Source organism: Tupaia chinensis, unplaced genomic scaffold, assembly GCF_000334495.1.
Source record: "Tupaia chinensis unplaced genomic scaffold, TupChi_1.0 Scaffold000045_1, whole genome shotgun sequence".
In the NCBI taxonomy this organism is placed as follows: Eukaryota; Metazoa; Chordata; class Mammalia; order Scandentia; family Tupaiidae; genus Tupaia; species Tupaia belangeri.
In genome coordinates, this window is record NW_006159501.1 from 10,156,393 (window position 1) to 10,167,622 (window position 11,230).

The window sequence follows — 11,230 nt, forward strand, 5'->3', positions numbered from 1 at the left end:
GGAAGAAAGCCCCCAGTGAAGCGGGAGGCTGCCATCGCCTTCACCTGTATATTCAACACACACGTCAGGGCAGATGTGTTGACCTAAGTTTGAGAGGTATTTTGAGCATTAAACTTCAATAGAGTCAAGGAGCATTCCATGCATGATTTTATTACATTACTTTGGAAACTCTATGTTGGGGGTCTTTCCTTAGTAGATGCTAGTGAAGAGGAGTAGGATGGCTCCCTGAGCCCCAGGAGTCTGTGCTTTGCACTTACAGAATGGTCCGTGTCAAACATGACCTGAAGAGCCCCAGAGGGGTGGGGAGAACAGAGAAAGGAGCGGCTTATTTTGACTAGGAGAGTCCAGAGTGTCCCTGAGAAGTGGCATTGGGGTTCAAGGTCAATAGGAAAGGAGATGTACTGTGAGACAGCGGCCAGGGGAGAGAGTAGTGTGTGGAAGCCTGGGAGCTGTTGCTTAGCCAGGGACCGAAAGACTAGTGAGAGGAATAGCTGTAACTCTGAAAGGAGCAAAATCAGACTGTGTCCAAGGGTACTTTGCAGAAGGCGAATCTGTCTTCAGAGTCTGGGACAATTTTATATATTGGATTGTCAGAAAAGTCATGACATATTTTCTCTATTCTATGCAAAAATATATCATGACTTTTCCGACAACCCAAGAGAAGTAGAAAGAACTTTACCTTTAGAGGCTGGCTGCAGCTAGCGGTGGGAGCTCTCAGCTTCTGGGATCCTTTTAAAATGCAGGTTCCTAAACTCCCTGTATAGACTCTGTAATTCAGTGTACCAAAAGGTGAACCCAGAGGTCTTCTGGACTTTTAGCAAGCTCTAGAGTGATTCTGAGGGTTTTTACAAAGCATTTCCCAGAGCCCCTCTGGTAAGGACACATTCTTGGTTAAGGTCAGTATATAAAGGAAACTTTTGGTTACTTGAGATCAGCTCCTGGTTCTGGTGAGAGACTGGCTGGTTCCTTCTGAGACCACTTACAGGTAGATAGAGTAAGGGCACTAAAAGGAAGTCATTGTGTGTTTTGTTTTAATGACATCTCTGTTTTTCTTCTATGGTATGCTCAATGTACAATGTACACCCCTTTTACATATCTCTAAAGAATTTAAGACTCCTTGCTAATAAGATAAGAGATGAGGATAGTGAGCACACAGACAGGGTAAAGGCCCAAGATGGAGTCAAGATGGCTAAGTTTTCACAGCCTAAACCTGGAGGCACTGGGACTCAAAGGAACTAGAGCCAAGGACAACCGTTTCTACTTAATAACTATATTCTTTTAAGAAGTACAGAACGTTATGGTCTGCTGACCACACAAAGTATAGGGTAATAAATCACTCAGACTACCATGTAACTATTTTCTAAAGCTCACTTCTTTATCAGAAATCCAGCCTGTTACTCAGACTGCTAGATTACAACTCCTCATCTCTAGCTCTTCTTCGGCAACCCATCTGGGAATCCTCCCTGCTTGGGAGCTCTGTTCTTCCTTCCCTCTCTTAACAAACTCGGCTTTGCTATTCTTGCTCTGTGTCTACATCTCTAATTCTTTGTGAGCGTTGGACAAGAACCAGCATGAGTGTTGGGTCTCATCACCAGCACTCCTGCGTCACTTGGATTAGAGAGGTTGTTCAGCTAAGAAGTGATTTGGACCTCCTTAAGGGAAAATCCTAGGAACAGGTATTTTGGCTGGGAATTGTGGTAGATGGGAAGATAAGAACTCAGGAGAAGGAGGTGACTGACTGGCTGCTGCACTGAGATGACAATCTAGGATCCAAGCCCAGCAGGGCCCAGCAGGGTCCCTTGAGCTCTGAACTTTATACCAGGAGGGCCATTGGATGTCATTTCTGGCTCTGTGTAGCAATTCCTCTCTTTTATGCCCAACTGTACAGTAAAAGTCTGTTATGTCTGACCGTACTAGATGTGGAGTATTCTGGAGAATTAAAGACCATGACCATGCTGCAATCCCTTCTCCTCCCTTCTCCTTTTGGGATCTTGGGCACACATGTACACAGGTCCGGTGTGGATTTAAGCCACTAGGTCTGGGACTCAAACCACGATCGGCTATATGGGAGTCCAGCTATGTAGCCATTATGCCATCTGCTGGTCTTGATTTAGGGTTATCTTTAGAGTGGAATGGTGGAGAGGAAAGAGCTGATATGGTAAGTTTTTTTTTTTTTTTTTTTTTTTTAGCTGCACCCTGGGTGGCTGAAAACAGCAGAAATTTATTCTCTGATGGTTCTAAAGGCTGAAAACTCAAGGTCTAGCTGTCAATAGGACCCTGATCTCTGAAGGCTCTAGGACATGATTCCTCTTGGTTTCTTCCAACTTCTTGTATTTTCTAGTTCATTTCATTGTTAATAACGGGACAAGCATGAAACTGGGTGATTTATAAAAATAGAGTTTATCCAGCTCCCATGTAGGGACCGTCTCTGATTGGGCTTTTCTGGCTGTTTCCAATGTGCGGCTGGAGAGCATGGGCTGAGTTCCATGTGTGTCCCTCATTCCCCCTCCTTACAAACTTCTTATTAAAGAGTCAGTCCTTAAATCAGTCAAACCTGCATGACCTTAATCCTAATCTCTTCCTGGAAGCCCCATCTTTTTTTTTTAATTTATTCATTCTCTACATTAATTCACTGTACAGCATCACAACACACAAATGAATTTTCCATCCAAAATACACTGTGCATTAGCTCAATCAAGCACATCAACATACATGTTCTCAGCAGATAATTTTCCAATTCTTATGTCCTGCATACCTTGCTTTTTGTTTTGCCATCCTTGATTCCCCATCCCCTACCCTCTTCCATGTCCCATCCTCCTCCCACATTGTCCCTGGCATCCACGGTTGCCCTCCATGCCTTTCCCCCCAACATTCAATTGATCTGCCAATGAACTTAATTAGTCTAAATATATCCAATAGCTAGCACAGCTGACACATACCTATACATGAACCCAAGTCTGGCTTTAGGCATAAACCCCAGTGAGTAGAATGAACGTACCCAGCTAAGCCCCATCTTTTGACCATAATTGGATCGTTTTCACCCTCATAACCCTGTAACTGTCCCAATGCATGTATTTTTCAGGAGACATTCAAACCACAGCCCTGGCCATCCTTGTAGTGTCTCCTTGACTTGAGGCCACAGCACTTCATCTCTGCCTCCATCAGCACATCGTCCTCTCCCTGTGTGCCTTCATCTAGACCTCCCTTTTCTCCTAAGGATGCCATTCATATTGGATGAGGGGTCACCCTAATGACCTAATTCTAACTTAATTGCACCTACAAAGACTCTGTTCTAGGACTTGCAACTATTGATTGTGAGAGCACAATTCTACCCCACCCAGATGACCAGGTGTGAGACTCTATCCCCTTCTCCACTTCATCCTGTCTCAGAATCTTCAGAAATATCTTGGAGAGATCTGAATTTCTGAGAAAATATTAGTTATCTGTGAAATCATGGTTTTGGAATTTTATCAGACTATAACTATGCAAGGTGACCCCCATGGACTTGGGGCCACTCTAGTCGTGTATGTGTTGCAGCAGTTAGTGTTTAGTGCAGTTTGTCAAACCGGTTACCTAACTTCACTTGCACTGTGGGCAACTTTTTTCACCATTCAGGATTCAAGTTCAGCATGTCTGGGGCCAAACTCAGCTCTACGTGCAGAGAGACATTTAATTAATTCTTCCAATGTTTCCACTATTAACTGAAATATGTGGGGCTTCTAGATTCTCAGATCCGAAAAGTGCTATGCAAATTAAGAGCCTCATTATTTATCACTAAAGTTGGGAAAAATAAAGACAGATAGGGTTACACAGTCCCCTTGATTTATAGTCACAGTGCTTTTGGACACGGGTCACATTCCAATGTCTGCTTGCATATAAACACCTGGTCCCTAAAGCATCTGCAGTTTGTTTCATTTTTAAAGACCAAGATGGCAAATTTAAAATTCAAATTCTTATGAACAGCCACGAGAATGTAGCTATAAAAGTGTTTCAGACCACAGTGTTTTAAATGAAGGTTAATTTTCTGATAAAATAGGAAATGAAGGAAAAATTATCTCTCTGCACACAAGCATGGTTTAGAATACTATAGCTCAATTAGATGTTCTGATTGCGCAAACAATCAGCCTCATGTCTTGTTAAACTTCTCCTTTTCAAATTATGAAGCTTTTCTCTGCTAAGATTAGCAGAGGTATTAAGGGTACAACAGATAAAAGATCCATCTGAGCTAGAAAGAAAATGATAACTTAAGAGGGTTCAAAACTAAATGAACTCCTAAAATCCCATGGTGTAGCCAATGTTATTAAAAAAATTGTCCAGCATAAAAATTAACTCCTAGACTCAGAGGAAAGAAATTATTATTCTTTGCCTTTTTTCCCTAAGATATTGAGTACATTTTACTCAATGGGATTTTGCTTTGCAGATGCAGAAATGCACATTCCGCCTGGTGACCACACCTACGCAAGGCGTTATTTGCAGAATAGTTTTCTGGATACAGAATGTTTACTGCATGTGGGCTGTGTTTGAGGGAAAGGGAATGGAAGACCATTAGGATTTTCTAATTTTTGCTGCAAATCAAATTTGATACTATGAATCTTAATCAGTATATCATTTTTCTGATTCATCCTCAAGCTCTTATTCAGCTCTAACTGGGTTGTATTGAGAATGAAAGCATGCAGTAATTTTGTAGAGTCTCCTCTATTTTGCAGGGAGTAGACTAAAATGACAAAGTATGTTGGCACTTAGTGTAATTTGTTCACTGAGTGAACAAGCGATGCATCGTCTCGGTAAGATATTTGGTTACCACGTTGCCTCCCTCCTTTCTTATTTCAGATCTAGGTGTTTGTTCTCTCGTCACTTGGGCTAGGCCTATGGCAATAAACTCTGAAGCTTTTGGTCCACTAGCCCTCTCCCTGAGCCCAGCAACTGTGCAGAACCTGGCCCACACCATGCTCAGATCCAGAGCTGGTCCTGATGGTGGCCAGGCATTACTGCATGCTTCCTGGGTGACTTCTCTTAGACTTTCTTCAGTTACCCTTCCATGCTTTTTGCCAACTCTGAAGTCACAGACCCAGGAACCTGTCCCTGACTCCCTCCTAACCCATGATGATTCTGGCACCCCTTCTCTGCCCATCCTGTGTCTGGCCCTTTGGTAGCACTGGATGTGGTTCTGACATTGCTGTCCTTGGTGTTTCCACCCTGAACCATGAGCCCATGGGGACAATGTCCGGTTGTGGTTCACTCTGGCATCTCTTAAAGGCTCTGATGTAGGCAAACCTTTGTTTTCTCTTTAAGGAAATGAATGCATTTTGGAGTGCCTGGAGCAGACACACACAGACTCTTCCTCAAGGATGAGTAGGCAGGCTCTGTAGCCTTGTGGTTAAGGCAGCTGGATTTCACATGGCTGACTCTGTAGTTTGAGTCCCAGGCCCAGAGGTATGAGAAAGTCAATGGATGCCTGTGTGTGCCCAAAATCCTTCAAGGAGGAAGAGGTGAAGGAAAAGGGACTGTGGTATGACTATTCCCCATGAGGCATGCTTTCTCTTCTCCCTGAATTTTGGTGTCTCTGGAGAGCACACACACACACACACACACACACACACACACACACATGAAGAAAAAGGAAAGGAAAAGAAAAACAAATGAGATGAATTCTTACTGAAAGCCTGAACTGACCCTTAATGTCCCCCAGAATTTAGGAGGCTGTGTGGAGATTTCCTGGCACAAAGGTTGAAGACATCGCCATTCCTAGGTTGGGATTAGGGTCATGCCTAGTGAGTGGGAAAAGACATTTTCAATGGGACAATGGCCAATAGCTTGGTAGATTCTATTATCTCTATTTGAGCTAATACAATGAGTTATGGAAAATATGGATGAGATATGTTATCCCAGAAAAGAGAGCTACAAAGCACTGTCCTGGGGGCTTTATTCTCAACACATTGCATCGTCCTCTGAAGTGGCTCCAGTTACCTGCATTTTTGGAGTGAAAGAGAGTAGTCAAGATGGGAATCATGGAGTCCCACCAACTACGGTGGGAATCTCATCACTGTGGATACGCCAGGTATTTAGGAAAACGGTGAGTCTCTGGAAGCCTTGGTTTTCTCATGAGTAAAGTGGGATTGAAGGCAGCATTGGGGAGTGGTAGTGAAGCTGGAATGAGATGAAGTGCACAAACCTCTAGCGTAGCTCATAGCATTTAGTGAAAGCTCAACACACATACTATTCAGAATAGAGAAACTGAGCTTCAAAGAACTTAAAATCCCTGAAGTGATCATCTCTGAGCTGGGAAGAGGTGATTAGAATTTAAATCTAGATTTGGCTGTCTCAGAAAGTTCTTTCTGCTATACCAGGCAATTTCCCTAAAAACCCACGGCAAAGCCCCTGTTCTGCACTGGGCCTTGTGGTTTGTCATTGGTGTGTGTTCTGATCCTTTTTGACCCCCACAATTTGCTGCGATGGCTTTGGGATTTCCCGACGTCACGTCACTTTGCATAATCAAGAACTGCTCAATGCTGGCTGTTGTCCTGTCAGAGTCAGCTGACCCTACGGCTGTTTCCTTGCAAGTCCAAATGCTATGTTGTGGTTTCTATATTCTTAGTTTTCAAAGGAATTCCTGGACCTGACTGTGAAATCCCATAAATTAAACTGAAATCAGTCACATTTATGATGAGGTTGTTAAAAAGCTGTGTTAGGAATTTATGATCCTGTGCTCACATTCAGCTGTTCACTGCTCCTGTTTCTAGGTCTTTCTATCCTGTGTGGGACAAGATTTGTATTTGTGGGTGAGATCATTATAAATCTTTTATGTACCGCAAGTACAATTTTAAATGTTTGCAAGCATGCAGAACTAGGCCCGTGAGATATCTGCTATATTTCATGAATTATGGCACTTATATAACTAGCAAAAGGAAAAAAAAAAAAAAAAAATTCCCAAAACCATCAAGCCCAAATACAGTCATTGAACTTTGTAGCTGGCATGGCACAAAAGAGGGATTGCTTTATGGTGGAGCTAAATTTTGATGATTTTATTTTTAAAATTCTGTTTTTTAAAAATACTAACACTCATAGATGGTCATCTCCTCAAATGTCTCATAAGAACTTCTATTTCAGGTGAGTTCAGTGAGAAAGGAGCAATTTCTCTGCATACATTTCATGCCTCCTTTTGCACTAATCATCAGGGAAACCATGGCCTGAGACGTGCTGCTGTCTTGCCCTTTCCCAGTAGTTATTGGAAACTTGACCTTGAACTTATACAACATAGATGTCCAACTGTCAAAGAACATATAGTTATCTGGAGAAGTCTTTTCTTTAAATGTTTATTTATATTCTGAGAGACAAAGAGAGAGGCACCCACAAGAGTCCCCACGCTGGGATCCACCCTTAGTGTCAACCAGCCCCAGGTTATTTGGCAGTGCACGCCTGGTGTATGCAGGGAGGTCTCTTGTCACGAACTGGGATCCTGCCCAGGTGGAATTGCTGGGTGGGGCATTGTGCTTTACTGCTGGACCACTGTTTGGGCCCAGAGAAGTCATTTTAATGAATTTTAATTTATTTATTTAAAGAAATTTTTGCTGCAAGGCATGTGTGTTCACTGGAGAGAGACAGAGAAGAATGGAATAGGGCATGAGAAAGCACCCCCTATGACAGATGGCCACACCACAGCCCTTTCTCTTCTTGAGATTTTGGACATGCATATACAAGCGCCTGGTGCATTTTCCTTTTTTTTTTTCTCTTTCTTTCTTTTTTTCCCTCAAAGTTTTTGCCGTAGGGCACATGTGCTCATGAAGATACAGTGAGAGGGAAAGTGAGAAATCACCCCCACAGGGGGGATGGCTATATTGCAATCCCTTCTCCTCCATTCTCCTCTTGGGGTTTTGGGCACACATGTACAAAAGTGAGGGTGCAAAAGTGAATTCACATAGGTGCTGCAGGCTTATTTAACATTTTGGTTTCATAGCAAAGTGTAGTGACCTTGATGTCTGTCAGGCAACATGTGAACTATGTGCTTAGTCCGCCATAGCTCGTAGCCTCCACAGTGGGCCATGCTACATTCCTCTCAATGGTATGTCTTTGAAGAGTTGGGTTTTCAGAGGTCGCTAGGAAAATCAGCTTCAAGGAGGGAATGAAGGTGGTCCAGGAACTGAGAAATTGTACAGTGCCCAAAGGAGATACATGACCATTAGTGTCTACTTTAGAATGAAACAAAAATGTTCTTTTCTTTCAACTTGTATATTATTTTTACATGGCTTCTAGCTTTCTGGGATATGAATGGCTATAACCCACTTATCAAATAAGGTAAACCACTGGATATTTCTTTTGGCAGAGCACTGTAAAAAATATTGAGATGTGAGTGCCGCACCTCCTCCTGGCCTTAGGCGTCTCGTGTCTGGGGACGATTCTGGCTATAGCCACCGCCACCGCGATGGGCAAAACTGCCGACTCTCGGGGCCCAGGAGCCCGACCCGACCCAGTGAGGAGCTTCAATCACTGGAAAAAGAAAAGAAAAAAAACAGCCATAGGCAGAACCAAAACAAGCAGTTGAGGAAACAGCTGAAGAAGCCGGAGTGGCAAGTCGAGCATGAAGGTATCAGCCGTCTTATGCAGAACTACGAGAAGATAAATGTAAATGAAATTTCAAGATTTTCTGATTTCCCCTTGTCAAAAAAAAAAAAAACAAAAAAAACCCCAAAAAGCCCAGTATCGTTTGGTAACTGAAATACAGAAGCAGACCATTGGGTTGGCTTTGCAAGGCAAGGATATACTTGGAGCCACTAAAACTGGATCTGGCAAGACTTTGGCTTTCCTTGTTCCAGTGCTAGAAGCCTTATATCGTCTGCAGTGGACCTCGACAGATGGGGGTTCTGATAATATCACCAAGAGAACTGGCCTATCAGACCTTTGAGGTTCTCCGAAAAATAGGAAAGAATCATGATTTCTCAGCTGGTCTCATCATTGGTGGAAAGGATCTGAAACACGAAGCTGAGAGAATCAACAACATAAATATACTTGTTTGCACACTGGGTCGGCTTCTTCAACACATGGATGAAACAGTATGTTTTCATGCCACCCATCTCCAAATGTTAGTTCTTGATGAAGCAGATAGAATCTTGGATATGGGCTTTACTAATACTATGAATGCTATTATTAAAAATCTTCCCAAGAAATGACAAACTTTGCTTTTCTCAGCAACACAAACCAAATCTGTAAAGGACCTTGCTCGCTTGAGTTTGAAAAAACCCTGAGTATGTCTGGGTTCATGAAAAAGCAAAATATAGCACTCCTGCCACTTTGGAACAGAACTGCATGGTTTGTGAACTGCAGCAAAAAATAAGTGTGCTGTATTCCTTTTTGAAAAGCCATCTGAAGAAGAAGAGGACTGTATTTTTCTCGAGTTGTAAAGAGGTTCAGTATCTGAACCAAGTGTCCTGCCGACTGTGTCCTGGTACTTCTATCCTTGCTCTCCATGGGCGACAGCAGCAGATGAGAAGGATTGAAGTCTATAATGAATTTGTCCGCAAGAGAGCTGCAGTACTCTTTGCTACTGATATTGCAGCCAGGGGTCTGGATTTCCCTGCTGTAAACTGGGTTCTTCAGTTTGATTGTCCAGAGGATGCCAACACATATATTCATAGAGCAGGGAGGACTGCCGGGTACAAAGAGGATGGTGAAGCTTTATTAATTTTGCTTCCCTCAGAAGAAAAAGGGATGGTACAGCAGCTTCTTCAGAAGAAAGTGCCTGTGAAGGAAATCAAAATCAATCCAGAAAAGCTTATAGATGTCCAGAAAAAACTGGACTCCTTTCTAGCCCAAGATCAAGATTTAAAAGAAAGAGCTCAAAGGTGTTTTGTCTCCTACATGCGTTCAGTGTATCTGATGAAGGATAAAGAAGTATTTGATGCGCGCAAGTTACCTATACCTGAATATGCCCGTCTCTTGGCCTTGCAGTGGCACCACGGATAAGATTCCTTCAGAAAATGCAGAAAGAACCCACCAAAGAATTAATAGTGAGCAAAGTCAATAAAGTAATTGAGCCAAGGGCACCTTCCCTTATCAATGATGAAGTGGAAGAATTTAGAGCCTATTTCAGTGAGAAGATGTCCATCCTTCAGAAAGGTGGGAAAAAAATAGAAGGGACAGAATACAGACTGACTAATGTTAGTGATGAAGATCAGGAGGAAGAGGAAGACAGTGAGGAGGAAATGGAAGAGAAACTGGGAAAAACAAAAGCGTCTCAAACTCATTCTGTTTCTAATACTGTTGAGGCCCAGAAGATCAAGGAGATTCCTATGCAGTTTATGGACAGAGATAAGGAAGATAATGATGAACCTGATGCTGATTTCCTTAAGGTCAAGAGGCACGATGTGTTTGGGTTAGACCTCAAAGAGAATAATGCACTACAGAAGAAAGAAACTTCTAAATCCAGTGTCAAGAAAAAAGTGACCAAAGTTGCAGAAGCAAAAAAAAAAAAAAAAAAAAAAAAAAAAAAAAAAGACTTAGGACACCAGTGTTGTGATTTCTTTCCTTCCCGAATGATAACACTTTACCGACTGTCTATTACTGGTGGTTTTGTAATATCTTAAATGTTTCATTTCATAATAATGAGTTGAATTATTTATTTTAAAGTAAATCATTGGATTTGTTCCCACCAGTGATACCAAGAAGAAGCAGGGAATGAGGAAAAGAAATAACAGCGAAGTGGAAGACGTGGGACCAGCAAGTCGTAATAGAAAGAAAGAAGGCCAAGTGGGAAAGCCTAGAGCCTTTGGATACAGGCCTGTCCTTAGCAGAGGATGAAGAGCTGGTGTTACATCTGCTTAAAAGTCAAAGATAAATATCTCCTACATTTACCTTCTCCTTAAAACCTCTGGTTATGACTGTGTGTGAAAGAAAGAAGATGAAAGCCAATTGACTTTGGGGCACTTAGGTACCTTGAGTTCCATACCCCAAGGACACCTTCTCTGGACAGAAACAGCCAGATCTCTAAGCCTCTGTCACAGGACTTGTTTTGCACCATCACAGAGCATACTCAGAGTGAAGGGAGATTTACAATGTCCTGATCCCATTTTCTGGCATGTGCTCTGTTAGGTTTTATCCTTGGGCTTCTACACTGGTCGTTTGAAATGCTTTCTTTGTTTTACTGGCAAGTTCTGCAGCTTTTGTTTTCATCGTTAGAATTCCTGTCTTGCTTATTATACAGAAGTTTCTATGTTACCATTAAACAAAATTGTTCATA

The 11,230-nt window shown here is 42.3% G+C and overlaps 1 pseudogene; it reads left to right on the forward strand.

Moving 5' to 3' along the window:
• Positions 1-9,476: 9,476 nt before the first annotated feature.
• LOC102501877 (putative ATP-dependent RNA helicase DDX10 pseudogene) lies at positions 9,477-10,457 on the forward strand (annotated as a pseudogene).
• Positions 10,458-11,230: the final 773 nt, after the last annotated feature.